Source organism: Pseudorca crassidens, chromosome 15 (genome assembly GCF_039906515.1).
Source record: "Pseudorca crassidens isolate mPseCra1 chromosome 15, mPseCra1.hap1, whole genome shotgun sequence".
In the NCBI taxonomy this organism is placed as follows: Eukaryota; Metazoa; Chordata; class Mammalia; order Artiodactyla; family Delphinidae; genus Pseudorca; species Pseudorca crassidens.
This window is the reverse complement of record NC_090310.1, coordinates 77,138,281-77,156,385: the sequence shown is the minus strand read 5'-3', so window position 1 is coordinate 77,156,385 and position 18,105 is coordinate 77,138,281. Positions and strand designations below refer to the sequence as shown.

Below are 18,105 nucleotides of genomic sequence, written 5' to 3'. Positions count from 1 at the left end.
CAAAGATCTTTTTGCTGGAAGTTACATTGTTGGGTGAATTGGCAAACCTGAAAGGTGTCTGAGGGTTAGATGATAGCCCTGTATCATAATTATTTTATTTGGATGTGTGTATCACATAGAAGAAAGTCCTTGTTGTAGGAAATACGCACTGAAGTGTTTGGGGATGACGAGGTATCAAGTCAGCATTTACTCTCAAATGGTTCAGGACAAAAAAAAAAGATCCGAACCATATTCACAACTTTTTTTGCTTGTAGATCCGAGGTTGTTTTTAAAAACGAATACACCAGGACTCCCCTGGTGGTGCAGTGGTTAAGAATCCACCTGCCAATGCAGGGGATGCGGGTTCGAACACTGGTCTGGGAAGATCCCACATGCCACGGAGCAACTGAGCCTGTGTGCCGTAACTACTGTGCTCTAGAGTCAGCGAGCCACAACTACTGAGCCCTCGTGCCAAAACTACTGAAGCCTGCGCACCTAGAGCTCGTGCTCTGCCACAGGAGAAGCCACTGCAATGAGAAGCCCGTGCACCGCAATGAAGACCCAATGCAGCCAAAAATAAAAATAAATTAAAAAAAAATACACCAATTTCCAGTGAGGTTTCATACTTTCTCAATTAACCCAGGGACCAGGGACCAGGGATCAAACCCGCACCCCCTGCATTGGAAGTGCGGAGTCTTAACTACTGGACCTCCGGGGAAGTCCCCTCAGTTAACTTACTTTAACGTTAATCTTTTCTGCACCTTACAATCTCTTATATCTCATTGAATATAAATAATATCTACCATTTATGTGGCACAAAATTCTTTATACACGTGTGACAACATGCATGAAAAACCCTGTAATTTATTGTGTCACTTAGAGTTCAGGTTTCTGAATTCTTTTTTCTGCTTGACTAACTCAAGCAGGAAAAAGAATTTACTGGAAGAATATGGGGTATATGGCAGGCTCTGTTTTAACTGTTTCCTCCACTTAATGAAAGTGTGTTGATCTTGGGCAAATGACTTTACTCTGTGCCTCAGTTTCTGCATCTCTAAAATGGAGGAAATTATAGTACCTACCTCATGAGATTGTTGTGGGGGTTAAATTAATTAATACATGTAAAGCACTTAAAAGAGTGCCTGACACATAGTCAGTGCTCCATAAGTGTTATTTGTGATCATTAACTGACTTGTCCAAAGAAGCCATTGAGTGGCCAGTGCAGGATTTGAACCCAAGTCCACCGGAAACAAAAACCTGAACTTGCCAGCAACCCCTTATCACAACATTAAGTGAGCCGTGATTCTCCCTCTTTTCTCGTAAACGTTGATGAAAACTGAAGGATGTTCCTTCTCCCACCCCACGAGCAGTTACTTCCTCTTGCATTCTCCTAGGGCTTATACACAAAAACTTGTCAAGCCAGCTCCACCCTTTCAGCGGCTCAGTTCCTGCCCACACCCTCCAAAAGCTTTTGCTTCACTGGTACACTTTGTTTGCCTTGGGTAATGTTATTCTTTTAAGTATGGAGGACATTTAATGTAAGTAATACTGTCCATGGTCTTTGACCTAGGCCTGCAACAGCTGCAGCTGTGAGTAACATGCTTGCTTCGTGCATTGTCTATCTATCTAAGCATTATCCTTCCTTCTCATATCTGATGTATCAGGTCAGCATCTGAAAGAGTAATGCAGTTCCCTGGAAGGTGTAGTATTAATCATGTTTTAAATTTTCTGATGTTTTGACATCTTAAAAACTTGCTGGTAGGGAAGAGGCTGCTCCTCCCAGGGCTACTCAATCCTTAGCGATAGCAGAGGACTCAGCTCAGAGCACGTCTTTCAGATACAAACCAACCAATCTCAAGTCTATAGCTCTAATCACCTCCTTATCTAACTCACTCATCAAGCCAATATTTCCCTTGCCCTACATCATCCCAAGGCTAGGTACCAGGCAACTAGAGACCACCCCTATAGCCCAGAGCCCACTGGGATTATTCAAACTAACCAAACCTAAACGGTTTAGCCCTATTCCAATAAAGGCTCTGGCCCAGGCTTTCCCCTCTCTCCTGTCTTCTGCCACCTGACCAACCCCAGGTGCTTCCCCTGTGGTCCTGCATGGTATAGAGTGATCCCTTCTCTGGCGGACCTGTGAGTAAATAAACTTTTTCCTTGAGGAAGAGCCTCGTTCTCATTTCCACCAACTTTACCATGCTATTGCTAACATCTACATTCTTAGAACGTACTATGAATTGATTATTTTCTAAAAAATATGCTTGATTTATATATGTTGTTAAAATACTATTAATGCGTGTTAATTATACCCAAATAAAATATATATCGTACAAAACACTGTTACAGTATAAAGGAAATTAGAGAAAGAGAGAAGATGACACCTGTAATCTACCATTTCAACAAAACCATCACTTTCATTTTCCAGTCCACCTTCCAACTTTGCTCCATATGCATTCCTCTCTTTATATGAGTAACAAAAATCTATTAACGATTTCTGCTAATTACAGTGTTCAGGTTTGCAAAACACTTTCATCTATCTCATTTTGAGACCTTAAAAAGACAGAAAAGGGACTTCCCTAGCAGTCCAGTGGTTAAGACTCTGCATTTCCAATGCAGGGGATGCAGATTCGATCTCTGGTCAGGGAACTAAGATCCCACATGCCGCGGGGCAAGTAAGCCCGCACGCCACAACAAAGGGTCCTTCACGCTGCAACGAGTATCCTGCATGCTGCAACAAAGATCCTGCGTGCCGTAACTAAGACCCGACGCAGCCAAATAAATAAATATTTTTTAAAAAAGAAAAGAATAGGAGTGATCAGAGAAATAGGATGAAAACTAGAAGAGAGTCAGGTCCAGAAGCCCAGGGAGAAGATTATTTCTAGAAGGGAGTGATGGACCACGTCCAATGCCTGTGAAAGACCGAGCAACAGGAGATCTGAAAAGTCCATTGGACTTAGTGACCTCTTTTAATAAAGTATTGGCAAAGCTTTCAAGAAGTTTGGCTGTGAAGGGAAAGAAGAAAATGGGATAGAGCTGGAGAGCAAATGGGACTAAGGCATTTTTTGTTTGTTTGTTATGTTTTTGTCCTTTAAATAAGAGAGACTTGAGAATGCTTAAATAAAGATTGGAAGAATCTAGTTGAGAGCTAATGCTTAGATATCCAGAAGAGAAAATGAATCATTGAAAGTGTGAGGTTTATATGAAGGAGAGGAGGAGATAAGGGTTGGTTTGGATAGGAGAGACACCAACCACTCCTATGGCAACTGGAAAAAGATTGGTTCAAATGTAGATAGGGTTTTGTTTTGTTTGGGGAAGATGAATGAGTTTTTCAGTATAGACATTGGCAAAGCAGATAGATGGGTTTTGACAGGCAAGTACAGCAAAATACAAATGGTCACGAGAGTTTAGGGTGTTGGAAAGAGTGTTCTTGAAATGATGGACCATGAAATCTTACTAAATATGGAAGGACACGAAGAATGAAGAAAACTGTTGGAAGGGGAGAAGCTAGATAGGTAAATAGACTAGAGTCCTGATGAGCTAGAAGAACAGTCTTAGTGGTCATTGAATATGAAAGCTGGAAGGGATGTCGCCAGAATGTAGAATGATGTTTTGGATATGTTTATTTTTTATGTCAAGACCCAGTGTATGGCCATAGGATGAGTGACTGAGGTGGGAGGGAGGAGGTCGCTGGAAATGAGAAGGTCCTATAACTCAATGACCAGGGTCTTTGATCGTATGTGTGTGTGAATGTCGAGGTCACTAGGATGGTGAGTGGAGGGGAGTTATATGAGCCAAGTACCAAAATGTGATGGATAAAGGCAGTGGGGAAGGGACAACTGGGCTAGAGCTGAATTACGTCTCTCCTGGACTCCATTCTTGAATTTTCAGCTATCTATCCAATATCTCCACTTGGATGTCTAATAGATATATTCAACTTAACAGTGTGGCTAAGCCTCGAAGCAAAGGGGCCAGAAAATATAGCATTTTTTTTTCCTGGGCACATAGTTCTTTCAAAAATAAAGTTAGGGTTCTATTGCAAAAAAATGAGAAAATGGATATCATTAGGCAACGAATGGTCTCTTCCACATTGTGTGGAACACTCAAATATTAACAGATTGGTTCAACAGTGAAAATTCAGGTAGCTTTAGAAATTAAGATAAATATCTAGAACATATAAAGAACTCTTCAAAACAAAAAGACAAATGACCCACTTAAAAAATGGGGAAAGAACTTGAATAGACTTTTCTCCAAAGACAATATACAAATGGCCAAGAAGCCCATGAAAAGATGCTCAACGTCATTAGACATTAGGGAAATGCAAATCAAAACCATAATGAGATGCCACTTCACACCCACTAGGATGGCCATAATTTAAAAAAAGGAAAATAACAATCATTGGCGAAGATGTAGAGAAATTACAACACTTGTACATTGCAGGTGGGAATGTAAAAGTGGTTCAGCTGCTGTGGAAAACAGCTTGGCAGTTCCTTGAAAACTAAACATAGAATTACCGTGTGACTTAGCAATTCCACTCCCACGTATATACCCAAAAGAACTGAAAACAGGTACTCAAAAAAAATCCTTGTACACAAATATTCATAACAGAATTATTCACAGTAGCCAAAGGTGAAAACAACCCAAACATCCACAAACAGACGAATGAATAAACAAATTGTGTTATATCCGTACAACGGAAATTTGGCTGTAAAAAGGAATGAAGGTCTACCTATACATGCTATAAGGTAGATGAGCCTTCAAAACTTTACGCTAAGTGGAAGATGTCAGGCATTAAAGGTCACAAATTTTATGATTCCATTTATATGAAATATCCAGAATAGGTAAATCCATAGAAACAGAGTGCAGATTGGGGGTTGCCAGAGATTTGGGGGAGGGGAGAATGGGGAGTAACTGCTTAATGGGTACAAGGTTTCCTTTAGGAGTGGTGAAAATGTTTTGGAACTAGTTAGAGATGGCGGTTGCTCAACATTGTGAATGTACTAAATGCCACTGAATTGTTCGCTATAAGATGGTTAATTGTATGTTATATGAACTTCACCTCAATTTAAAAAAAATTAAGGGGAAGAGCTGTAGTATTAGGAATGATAGAAAAGTCACTTATCAAGGTAGAAGCAAATTTTTTTTTTTTTTTTGCGGTACGCGGGCCTCTCACTGTTGTGGCCTCTCCCGTGGCGGAGCACAGGCTCCGGACGCGCAGGCTCAGCGGCCATGGCTCACGGGCCCAACCACTCCGCAGCATGTGGGATCTTCCCGGACCGGGGCACAAACCCGTGTCCCCTACATCGGCAGGCAGACTCTCAACCACCGCGCCACCAGGGAAGCCCAAGCAAAATTTTTAACTGAAAAAAGCAGTACATGATTGTTTGTATGTTCTCACTACAGCAGTAATTCAAACACAGCGCAAAGTGTAAGCACCAAATTTATTTTCTGCTATATAAATACAAGTCTATGGACTTCCCTTGTGGTCCAGTGGCCAAGACTCAGCACTCCCAATGCAGGAGGCCTGGGTTCGATCCCTGGTCAGAGAACTAGATCCCACATGCCACAACTAAAGATCATGCATGCTGCAACAAAGATCCCACGTGCCACAGCGAAGATCCCGTGTGCTGCAACTAAGAGCCTGCACAGCCAAATAAAAATAAATAAATAAGTAAGTAAGTAAAAATAAATACAAGTCTATGTTAGGAAAACAGTTGTGTGCTTTTTGACAGGTCTAGAGTTTGAAAACCCAGTGATGTAGAATTTTTCCCCACCACCATCAAGAAGAAGAAAGAGAAGGAGGGGGAGAGGAGGGGGAGGAAAAGAAAGAGAGACAGAGAGAGAAATACAGGGAAGAAATAAGAGAAAATTTGGTTTCCCATCTAAGTGTAAAGTTCTAAGGAACAGATTTCCAACCCCCCATTCCCTCTGCCAGTATGATATAGAAAACCTCTGTGTTCTGAAGGACAATGATCTCTAACCTAGAATTCTATACCCAGCCAAATTACCCATGAAATGAGAGGATAGAATGATGATATTTCCAAATATGTAATCTCTCAAAATTTTCTCTTTCTCAGAAAGAGAATGGAGCATGAGGGAGAAAGCCATGAAAAAGGAACTTGTGGAATCCAGGAAACAGGAGTTCCAGCCCAGGAAAAAGGCAAAAGGAAGGGCTAGCGCTGCAGCTTCCAGCAGGTCTAGAGAGGAATCAGTCCCAATCAGAGCAGGAGAACAGATAGGTATGGGGTAATGTCTCCAAGACAAAAAATGAAGAAAGAAAGAAAGAGAGAGAGAAAGAGAAGAAAGAAGGAAGGAAGGATGAAAGGAAGGAAGGAAAGAAATAGGTTACCTATTTCTGATGTGTTTGAATTTATTGAGAGATTTCTATTCCTGTCAGAGACTTTGTGGGTCGACTGGTGATAAACACATAGAAAATGAAGTGTAGCCAATTTGTTGAACAGATGGGGCCTATGGGGTGTAGGCAGAAAAGAAGTTTATTCTTGGATGTAAAGTTTATTCTTTGCATGTCAAATTGTCTCTGGGAAGCCAGTTCTTCCCTCATACTCTTGGATGAAGTCTAGGGCAAATCTCACTCTCAGGTAATAAAACTCTCTCCATCACTTAAAACTCCCAAACAGTCTCAGTTCAGTAATTAAAATGTCCACTCTTACGCATTAAGCTGAATCACATGAAATTGCCATTTTTGTGAGCATAGATGGTTGAATATTAACAATTTCATTTGATTCACTCTAATGAGTCAAAAATTCCAAATTTATTTAAAATTAAACCATCTCCCCTTCTGCCACTTTGGACTGGTCACCTGAGGTGAGAAGAAGAGGCCTGGGGGGCTTCTCTGTTTCCCCACCCAGGCCTTCCACCACCCTCCTCCACTCAGGAGTCAGCCTCTGTGGAGGTGGGGTGGGCGCTCTCTGACCTTGGCAGGTGTTTCCAATGGACTCTACCTCTCTCAGGGTACTTTTGGCATCTGTGATGCTCAGAGATACTCCTCCACCTCTCAGCCCCCACTCTGCACTCCTCTGGATGGGTCAGGCCTCTGTCAACCTGAAGATCCCTTGATTTGATGACTGCTTACAATTCCACCTTTAGCCCCCAGGCATGCAGTCTCTTTTGACAGGGTTACCTCACACCATGGGGGAAACCTCTTAGACAAGATGCAAGCTGGTGTTTCCCCAGCACAGCCCAATCTGGTCCTCAGGACACTGTCCTGCACCCTTGAACACCACCACCCCTTCCCTCTGCCGCTATCAAAGCAGCTAACCAGCCACAGTGCCTTTCATTTATACCTCTCAGGTGTGAGTCAGACACCACTTACTGTGTCACCTGAGCTTCCAGAGACACTTCAAGCTCTTCAAGAGGTCTGATGGAAGTGTCTTTCTTTAGGCTCGAAGAAAAAGCATCGTTCTCTTCCCCTTCCCATAAATTGGGCAAACTTACTGTCATCTCATCAGCAGCTCTCTCTCCAAACATTTTCTTTATAGTCTCTGGAAGTTTCAAACTTAGCCCTTTTATGCTCTTGAATGGGTAAGGGACCAAAGATAACAAAATCAGTTTTTGTGTTTTTATTTTAGTAGATTTAATTTACTTCATTTTTTAGAGCAGTTTTAGGTTCACAGCAGAATTGAGCAGAAGGTACAGAGGTTTTCTGTACATCCTCTTACCCCACAGATGCACAGCCTCCTCCAGTGTCAGCATCCCCCGCCAGAGTGGTACATTTGTTACAGTCATGAACCTACACAGACACGTTATTAACACCCAAAGTCCATAGTTTACTAGGGTTCACTCTTGGTGTTTTATATTCTGTAGGTTTGGAAAAATATATAATGGCATGTATCCACCATTATAGTGTCACGTAGAATAGTTTCACTGCCTTAAAAATCCTCTGTGCTCTGCCTATTCATCCCTCCCTCTCCCGCAAACCCCTGGCAACAATTGATCCTCTTCTAACCATCTCCATAGTTTTGCCTTTTCCAGAATGTCATAGAGTTGGAATCACACAGTATGTAGCCTTTTAAGATTGGCTTTTTTCACTTAGTAATATGCATTTAAGTTTCCTTCATGTCTTTTCATGGACTGATACCTCATTTCTTATTAGTGTGGAATAATATTCTATTGTCTGAATGTACCACAATTTATCCGTTCACCTGCTGGAGGACATCTTGATTGCTCACATGCTTTGGCAATTATAAATAAAGCTGCTATAACCAGTTTTTAATCACCGCTTTTACAAGTCCCACCTGGGTGGACTTACTTTGGAATGGGGAAGCATCACTTGAAACTGAGATGGAAATAGTTCTCTATTACATCCTGTTACACAAGAAAATGAAAAACCAAGGCAATTAATAACTTTAGGCAAGGAAATTTATGTAAGAAATGAAATTTAACCATACTACTCTACATACTCAGTGGTGAATACTACTTGTACAATCTTAATAATGTAAATATTGATTGAATCAAGAATTGTGGTACAAACACATTGGAAGGATAGGAGAAGGGGAAATTTGTGTGTTGGAGTGAGTGGGAACAGGACTAAGAGAACAAAATTCTCATATACCATAGTAAGCAAGCAACAGAAGAAGTCTAAATGGAAGAATCAAGGATTATCTGTTCAGGCATGTCGTTTAGAAACATGAAGGGAGATACCAGAGAGCTGAAAGTGTTCAAAGTGAGTGGGTGGGGATGTTGTTTCATGATAAGCTTCTTAAAGCTATTTGACTCTTTAAACTATGAACACATTACTTTGATTAAGCAATTTAATTTAAAAAACTGTAATAAAACATAGAAATTATCTAGAGACTAGGTAATATTTCAATATAACAAGAGCACTTGTACTCTTCTTTTTTTTAACATCTTTATTGGAGTATAATTGCTTTACAATGGTGTGTTAGTTTCTGCTGTATAACAAAGTGAATCAGCTATACATATATCCCCATATCTCCTCCCTCTTGTGTCTGCCTCCCACCCTCCCTATCCCACCCCTCTAGGTGGACACAAAGCACCGAGCTGATCTCCCTAGCACTTAGTCTCTTAACGACAAATGATTTGCATGAAGCCAAAAGTTATTTTGCGTGACCAAAATCTTTCTAATGTTACAGGGAAAATGACCCCTTTAGCTTTCTGCTTCTAGTATAATATGAAAATACACCCTCCTATTTCCAGATAACCTTGAGATAAGCAGTGGATTCTCCTACGAGATCAATATTTAAAAATTATATCGTGAGGGATTTGTTTTTCCCACTGGGTTACTTAGTATTAAATGTGAGAAATAACCAGGTCAGCTAAGCCAAGAGGGGCTACCTTGTCGATCTATAACTAACCCATGATCACTAATTCTCACCTCACTTATCCTGGAGCCCTTAACATCCCAATGATGAAACCCTATCAAGATTTTTTAGGACAATGGGTGAGAGAAAAAGACCAAGAGAGAAAAACAGAGATATGTTCTTCATGTAACCTCCACGAGGACAGGGGCCTGTCTTGTTCGTTTTATATATTTATTTATTTATTTGTTTGTTATTTTTTAAAACTTTTTGGCTGCGCCGCGGAGCATGCAGGATCTTAGTTCCCCGACCAGAGATCGAACCGGTGCCCCTTGCAGTGGAAGCGTGGAGTCTTAACCACTGGACCGCCAGGGAAATCCCCTTCTTGTTCATTTTAGTATTCTCGGTGTCTGGCACATAGTTAATGCTCAGTAAGTATGTAAGAATCTATTGAATAAATAAATCAATGAGTGATCCTAATTCCCCACTTTTCTCAAAGTCTATGTGCATTGGAATAAAGTTATGTTATATTTACAGTTCATAGATCTGTAAAAATCAACAGGTAAGATAGCCCTTAGATAAGGATACCCCATTGGATGTTTTGTGAAACAGCCAATTACAAATACTGGAAATGTAAAATCTACCAAGTGCGTGAGGAGATACGCAAAAATGTTGACCGTAGTATTATTTATAATAACAAGAAATGGCACTAACCTAAATGTCCATCAATAGAAGCCTGGGTAAGTACAAGATGGTCTACTCATTTGATGGCATACTCTATAGCAATGAAAATGAACAAGCTAGAGCTACACATACGCATATAGATGAACCACCCAAAAATGTAACGTTGAGGGAAAAAAGCAAGTCATAGAAGAATTCAAATATTAGTATGCCATTTATATAAAGTTTTAAAATATACAAAACAATATTGTTTTAAGAAGCCTTCATTTGCAGTGTAAGTATAAAAATGCATGGAAATAAGAAATACTAAATGTTAAATGAATGAATGAATATGCTTTTTAGAATTACCAGCCCCCAAATGAAGATGTTTTCTTTAAAAAAAAAAGCATTTTATTTACTTTTAATAGGTGATTATATATGCACATTCAAAAGAATACTAAAAGGTATTTTCAGTATTTTTTCCACCTCATCCCTAGCTACTCAGTCCTTGTCTCCAGAGGTAAATACTCTTATCACTTTTTTTTTTGTCACACCATGCGGCATGTGGGATCTTAGCTCCCCAAGCAGGGATCGAACCCATGCCCCCTTGCATTGGAAGCATGGAGTCTTAACCACTGGACCACCAGGGAAGTCCCCTGTTATCACTTTTTTAATGTCTCATTCCAGACCTCTGGAATCCAGAGGTGGTCTCTTCATTAATAAACATATATGTGTTCTGCACCTACCACAAAACTTCTGGCTGTTTTTTCTTGATCAGTATGGCTAAAGATTTATCAATTTTATTGATATCTGCTTTTACCTTTATCATTTCTTTCCTTCTGCTTGCTTTGGGTTTAATTTGATCTTCTTCTTTTTTTTTAATACATTTATTTATTTATTTTTGGCTGTGTTGGAGCTTTGTTGCTGCGTGCGGGCTTTCTCTAGTTGCGGCGCGAGGGCTTCTCATTGCAGTGGCTTCTCTTGTGGAGCACGGACTCTAAGCGCGCGGACTTCAGTAGTTGTGACACGCGGGCTCTAGAGCGCAGGCTCAGTAGTTGTGGCACACGGGCATAGTTGCTCCAAGGCATGTGGGATCTTTCCGGACCAGGGCTTGAACCCATGTCCCCTGCGTTGGCAGGCAGGTTGTTAACCATTGCGCCTCCAGGGAAGCCCTTAACAACTTTTATTTATAAAGTGCAGCAGCATTAATCATCTTTATCATGTTGTATATTACATCCCTAGTAGTTCCTTATAATTAACTGGAAGTTTATACATATTGACTATCTTCATCTAATTCCCCTCCCCCCATTTCTTAGGTCCTTTTAATGTGTTATGAAATTTGCCTTTTCCATAATGGAGGTGCACTTCTTTTTCCAGTTTGTCATTTATCTTTTTACTTCACATGATTATTTTTTGTATTTTCATTGATCTTTTCCCCTAAGCCTCCTGAATTTTGTGTTATAGTTAAAAGGGTATTCTCAAAAAAAAAAAAAAGGATATTCTCCACTTCAGGGTTGTAAAAGAATTCTCCCAGGGATTTTCCTGGTACTTTTATGGTTTCCTTCTTTCCAGTTAAATCTTTGATCCTTTCGGCATTTTTCCAGGTATAAGATATAAAGTATGGATGTAACTCTGTTTTTCACTTGCAGAGGCTGCATAGTTGTCCCAAGCCTCTTACTGAATGAAATCCATCTTATCTTAGCCAATTTGAAATACCACCTTTGTTGAATATTAAATGTCTACATGTATTTGAGTCTATCTGGGAATTTTTCTTCTCTTCCACTGATTTGTGGAACTAATTAGGTACTAGTACCTAGTAGTCGTAATTATAAGGCTTTATAATATATTCACTACATGGTCAGGCGTTTTCAGAAATGTTTTCTTGTTAATTTTTCCAGAAGAATTTTAGACATGGCTCATCTAGTTCCAAAACAAAATCCTATTTGTGTTTTTCTTGGGCTGTCATTAAATGTCTAGATTAAATCTCATCAACTGTCTGATATCTTAGTGATATGGAGTCTTTCTAGCCAAGAACATAGCTTATATTTCTGTTTGTTCCAGTTTTTCTGTGTCCTTCTGCGGAATCAAATTTTTTCTTCACATAGATTGTGAATCTTTATTGTAAAGTTTATTCCTAGGAATTTTAAAAGATTTCTTTGGAAATGGAGGCTTCCATTATATCTTCTGTTGTATCCCTAAGATTTCTGAAATAGCCCTAGGAGATAACACTATCTTAAATAATCCCGAGAATTACCTAGACTAGCAAGTAGTTCTCAACCTGTTTCCCCTTGCAACACATACTATAGGTGACCTTGACATAGGCCAGTCAATCCTACAGGTGTTCCTTGTTTTTTAGAGACTCCAACAGAGAAAGAGGCTGTGGTTCTTCAGCAGCTGATGGAAATTTATGTGTACCAGACATGCATTGAGGGTCAGGGACACCATGGTGACCAAGACAGCCTGAGTCCCTGCCCTCATGAAAGTTGATCACATAGTTCTAGCCAAACAGAGCAAACTCAGCAAATAATTGAATAATTATAAGGGTGCAAAGTTCTGCTAAGGGGCTATGAGATTGGAGCAGAGATAATGGTCAGGTGTTAACATCCATTAACATCCACACACAAGGCTTCAATTACCTCCCAAATGCTACTCACGCATACATTGTGTCTCCAGTCCTGAATTTCCTCTAAACTCCATTTCCAATTCCCCATCAGGAGGCAGAGTCTAATTCTCCTACCCTGATCTGGACTGGCTTGTGTTTTGCTTGTAGCCAATTAACTACAGTGGTAGTGTGAGATACGAGTCTAATTTCTTCCTTATGCTTGTGAATATTCAGTTTCCCACTAATTTACTGAAGAGAGGATCCTTTTCTCATTGTATATGCCTCTGGCACTTTTGTCCAAGATCATTGATTGTAAATATGTAGGTTTATTTCTTTCCATTGTTCTGTATGTCTGTTATGATGTGGCTCTATGTTACGTCCAAGGCTAGGTCACATGAGGTAGTGCACCTCTGCCTTGCTGTATGGGACACACACTCTTGAAGCCTTCAGCTGCCATGTAAACAATTTGACAGCCCTGAGGCTGCCATACTGTGAGGAAGCTCAAAGTAGCCCATTCAGAGACCACATGGATAGGCCCTAAGGCTTCCGGAAGAGAGAGAGGCCCAGCTAGCACCCAGGCACTCTGTCCCCCAGTGGTCCACTCCACAGTAGAGACCCCCAAGTTACAAGAACCTAGCCAAGCTCTTTCTAAATTCCAGACCCACAGATCTACTAGAGATAATACAATAATTGCTGTTCTTCCAAAGTACTAAATTTTGGAGCAGCTTGTTTTGTAGTATAGTAACTGGGACCTGGGCCATGTGTCCTACCACAGGGTTTTGCACATGCTTTCCCTCCTACTTGGAACACTTGCACTGCTTTTGCCTAGTTACCACCAACGTGTCTCTTCAGACCTTTGCTAAAGCTACAGTGCTTCTGGATGCTCCATCCTTAAACCCTGAAACCAGGGTTTCATAACATCAGGTACCTTTACTTCCTATACTTGTCACAGTTGTATTTGGAGATTCTTTCACTGTCTTTCTGACAGGTCTTCAGCTCCATAGACCAGCATTCAGTCCATGCAGTTACACAGTAAGCCAGGCATTGCAAACTCAAATATCAACAGGTACAGGAAAGTAACATAAATGAGAGATGCGGGCAGGGTGGGGACTGTGGTAAAATATAAGTACCCATCTTTAGGGCACCGCTGCCACTCAGCAGGCTCTGTGCAGCCTAATCTGCCTCCTTTTTTAAAATTTTATTTTATTTTATTTTTTTTGGCTGCGTTGGGTCTTCGTTGCTGCATGCGGGCTTTCTCTAGTTGTGGCGCAAGGGCTTCTCATTGCAGTGGCTTCTCTTGTTGTGGAGCACGGGCTCTAGGCACGTGAGCTTCAGTAGTTGTGGCATGCGGGCTCAGTAGTTGTGGCTCACGTGCTTAGTTGCTCGACGGCATGTGGGATCTTCCCGGACCAGGGCTGGAACCTGTGTCTCCTGCATTAGCAGGTGGATTCTTAACCACTGCATCACCAGGGAAGTCCCTGCCTCATTTTTAAGGAGATGACACAAACCCAGATTATTATGTGTATGTTAAAGTGATAGCAACTAATTAAAAGTAAAAACCCAGAAGAAAGAAAAGGAGAGAAAAGAAAAACAACCACCACCTGAAGATTTAATACTCCTTGTTTTCTGAGAACGCTGAACTCTTACTTTGTGTAACCAAGAAATTGTATTTAACTGAGGCATAGGTTAGCCGTGGGCTGGCTGTGGTTCAGGAGCGGGTCACTTGGATTTGTTTTTCTCTATTTGTACCTAGAGACTGTCAGTCAAAATCTATTCCAAGGGCCAGAATGCTTCTTGACTCTTGCTTAATAATAAAATAATAATTATTTTTTAGGAATTATTTATTTTTCTTTAGGAAGCAGATGGAAGTAAGATATTGTGACCATTAAGTTACACTAAATCCTGTGTGTTCCTTGCCAGAAGATAAATTATATATGTGTTTGTAATAAGGAATGGAACATGCAAAGCTCATAAAAACCCTGTGAGAAGTTGATTTTTATCTAAAGATTATGCTTCTTGTTAGTTAATGTGTCTGTTAAAAAAACAGAAAAAGAAATGAGCTATGAAGCCATGAGAAGGCATGGAGGCAGGAGTTCCCTGGCAGTCCAGTGGTTAGGACTCGGCGCTCTCACTGCCATGGCCTGGGTTCAATCCCTGGTTGATGAACTGAGATCCCACAAACTGTGCGTTGCGGCCAAAAAAAAAAGTAAAAGAAGAGAAAAGAAAAGACATGAAGGCCACATACATGCAATGCATATTACTAAGTGAAACAAGCCAATCTGCATGATTCCAACTATATGACATTCTGGGAAAGGCAAAACTGCAGGACACAGTTCAAAGATCAGCGGTTACGAGGGAATGGGAGAGGGAGGGGAAGGCAGTGCTCTGAGAACAAGTGATTCCCTAGGATGACGGGTGATCAGTCACTAACAAGAGCAGGTAGGGAATTCCCTGGAGGTCCAGTGGTGAGGACTCCATGCTTCCACTGCAGGGGGCACAGGTTCAATCCCTGGTCGGTGAACTATGATCCTGCGTGCTGCGAGGAGCAGCCAAAAACAAAAAACAAAAAAACCAAGAGCATGTAGTAGCCTTGGTTGCTCAGAGCAGCACACTGAGGACTTCACTAAGGAGCGTCCTATCACTCTTTAGATGGGGAAGTTGAGACAGGGTGTCATCGAACTCTACTAATTCTCATGACCCCTGGATAAAACAGGAAATTGTTTTTCCCGTTTAACTAAGAGGAAAACTAAGGCCCAGCTGTGTTGAGGCCCAAGTCACAGGATAAAATCCAAAGACTGGCTTAGAGAAGGAAAAGAGAGATCTCCCCTCAATATATGGAAGGAGGGAAGAAAGTTGAGACTAGAAGTCATAGGCCCATCACTTGGGTGCCCAAGGGTGATAGTAAAATGGGTCAGAACACCCCCTTCTACCTTTAAACCTTTGAAGAGATTGTCTGATTGTGCAGGGACCTCAGCTTTGGGTTTAGGGAAACCCCTCTGTGTCTGCTCCTTCACCCCAGCGACCTATGGGATCCAGATTGCTTGGAAGATAGAAAGAAGAAAATTCACCTTTAGCAGAGGGCTGGACAATATCTGAATGTTGCTTAGTACTGTCTTAGACTGGCACTCAATGGACAGTGAAATTCCTTTGACTGTTTTTGGTGTCCTGAAATTCAGTCTCAATGTATTTTATAAGGAGCGAAGTAAGGAGGCCTGCCTGGTCCAGAGAAGGGAGTCCTCCAAGGCTGGGGCAAGGTCCCAAAGCACTGTTTGGAGTGGCCCCGTCAGCCACACATTTCATATCATGAACTTATGCAAATTAAACTATATAGCCTTGGCAAGGAAGATTGAGCAGGAGTTAAATTGAGAGATATTGAGAGATAGAGAAACTATTTTTAAATAGTGGGGAAGCAGTCCTAGAGTGAGCAAGAGAGAGCTTGCCTGGACATCTGCAGTCCCTTCACTCACTGTTCCCTGAACCTACCACAATGCGTGTATAATTCTTTGCTGAGTGTGATTCTAGAGGGTCAACATTCCCCACGCCCAAACCTCAACCTGTCATATAAGAGGGCTACAAAAAACTACTTAGTTTATCTAGAACTGGGTGAAAGAAATAGCAATCTGGCACTTCTTGCCTTTTAACTCACTATAAAAGTTACTGATTTTATTGTTTCACCCTCACTAGAACCTAAGTTCCATGAGGGCAGGGATTTTTGTCTGTTTGATCACCACTATGTTCTCAGCTCTGCGAGCAGTGCTTTGCAAGTAGTGGGCGTTTAATAAACACTTACGAAAGGAGCAATTGAGGGAAGGAGAGAAAGGAGTAACAAAGGCCGGAGAAGAGGAATAGGGAAAGGGAAAAAGGGAAGAACGAAGCGGAAGGAGAAAAGAAGGAAGCCCCAGCGTCCGCGTCTAGCGGGCAGCCTGCAACTCCCAGTAGAACTGCAACTCCCAGTAGAACTACAACTCCCAGCAGGCCTCGGGGCCCAAAAGGCTGGCCTAGGAGGCTCAGGCGGGACCAACGAGGGTTAGCCCGGCTCCCGGCGTGCCTTTGCGAGCGCAGGCGTCGCCGCAGGGCCCGCCGGGACTTGTGGTCCGGGCCGCGGGTGGGGCTGGGCATGGAGGCGGGCGGGGGCCGGGGGCGGGCGCAGGCCCCTCCCCCGTCACTTCCTGCCGGGCTGCGGGCGCCCGAGCGGCTGTTCAGTGTTTGTGCCGGTAGCGGCCGCGTCTGGCTCGGCTCCCCCTCCCTCTAACCCCCGGCCCGGCGGCGCCCGCCTCCTCCGCGGCCACTCCGCCTCTTCCCTCCCGCCGTCCCTTCCTCCTCTTCCTTCCTCCTTCCCCTCCTCGCCGTCACCTCCGCCGCCGCCCAGGACTGCCGGCCGGGAGACGAGTTCGGGGCAGCAGCCAGGTGAGGCGGCAGGGCCAGGCCTGGCGGGGCCCGCGCGGGCGCCGTGGCCGCTGGGAGGTGGGTGGCGGGCGGGGTTTAGGCCTCGGCGGGCCCGCGCGCTCGGCCTTTTTCCCCGGGCTTCTCTCCCGCCCGCGGGGCCTTCCCGGAGGAGGCGGGTTCTCCCGCGCCACCCGCCTCGGGGCGCCCAGCGGCCTGGACCTTGGGCGTCCCTAGCTCCTCCACCCCTTGCTGGGCCCAGAAACAGGTGCCACGCCGCCTTTCCTCATTCCTCTGATTGCGCTGCGATGCCGAAGTTATTCCCGGGGCGGGGGCGGGGCGGGGGATCCCCGCTTCAAGTCCCTGCGGGCCGGAGCACTTAAATCTCCCCAGCCGGGCCTGTAGCGTTATAGTTACGCACACGGCCCAGGTGTCCAGCGCGGGTGCAAATCCCAGCGCAGTCTCTTTAGGCAAGTCACTTGAAGTCTTTGTGTTTTGGTTAGAAAAAGGGGCTAATGCCGTCCCTGCCTCTGAAGGCTGTTAAGGTTCAGTGAAATGGGGCGTATAAAGCGCTTATCAGAGTGCCAGACGCACAGCGTGTCCCAATAAACTGTCTGCATAATTTATTAGCATGATATTAAGGTATAACTTAATGGGTAGAGTGGACCAAAGTTGACCTACCTAGCCGTTTGGGTTTCTTTAGGGGCCGAAGCATTCAGCGTTTTGCCCACCGCCAGCGCCGGGGCATTGTTTTGGGTTGTTAACAGCTGAAAGGGGCGTACGTTTAATTGGGACACTCTGTAAGTAGGCAGTCTGTAAAAGATAGTGTTGCTATTTCCACGTCCTCCGCTGAGTCAACTGCAGGATTTTCACCAGCTCCCTCCGTATGAGCAACCTGTCCATTTTCCTGCCATCATCCGCTTCTTGTTGTCTTTCCATTTCTGGGAAAGTTTCCTTGAGTTTAGCAAACCTTTCTGGAGCACTTGCTGTGTGTCAGGCTCTGGAGGGAGGGTGTACGGAGCTGGAAAAGTTGTCTTTTTTTTGCCGCTGCATTTCTAACTTTTGACTTTTTCTCACGGTAGCTTTGCTTTTATTCCCTCCGTCCCCGTTGGCCGACTTTCCTTTTAAGCCCTTGCCCCACCTCCGTGTCGCAGTATTGCTTATGTGGAAGTTTTCTTCTGTTCGGGCGAAGATGTGTGCTTC

At 43.0% G+C, this 18,105-nt stretch overlaps 1 protein-coding gene across 24 annotated transcripts in view; it reads left to right on the top strand.

Annotated features, from left to right (window-relative positions):
* STAU1 (staufen double-stranded RNA binding protein 1) overlaps positions 1–18,105 on the top strand; it is a 90,440-nt gene that overhangs the window by 12,162 nt on the left and 60,173 nt on the right. For 10 of the 24 annotated variants that reach the window (XM_067708402.1, XM_067708401.1, XM_067708399.1 and 7 more), the window contains exon 1: positions 16,854–16,926. The exons of 5 other annotated variants lie outside the window; for them this stretch is intronic. The gene's annotated coding sequence lies outside the window, so the exon portion shown is untranslated. Of the gene's footprint in view, positions 1–16,697; positions 16,927–18,105 lie in introns of those variants that run through there. 9 more of the 24 variants (XM_067708413.1, XM_067708412.1, XM_067708411.1 and 6 more) reach the window with 7 other exon arrangements.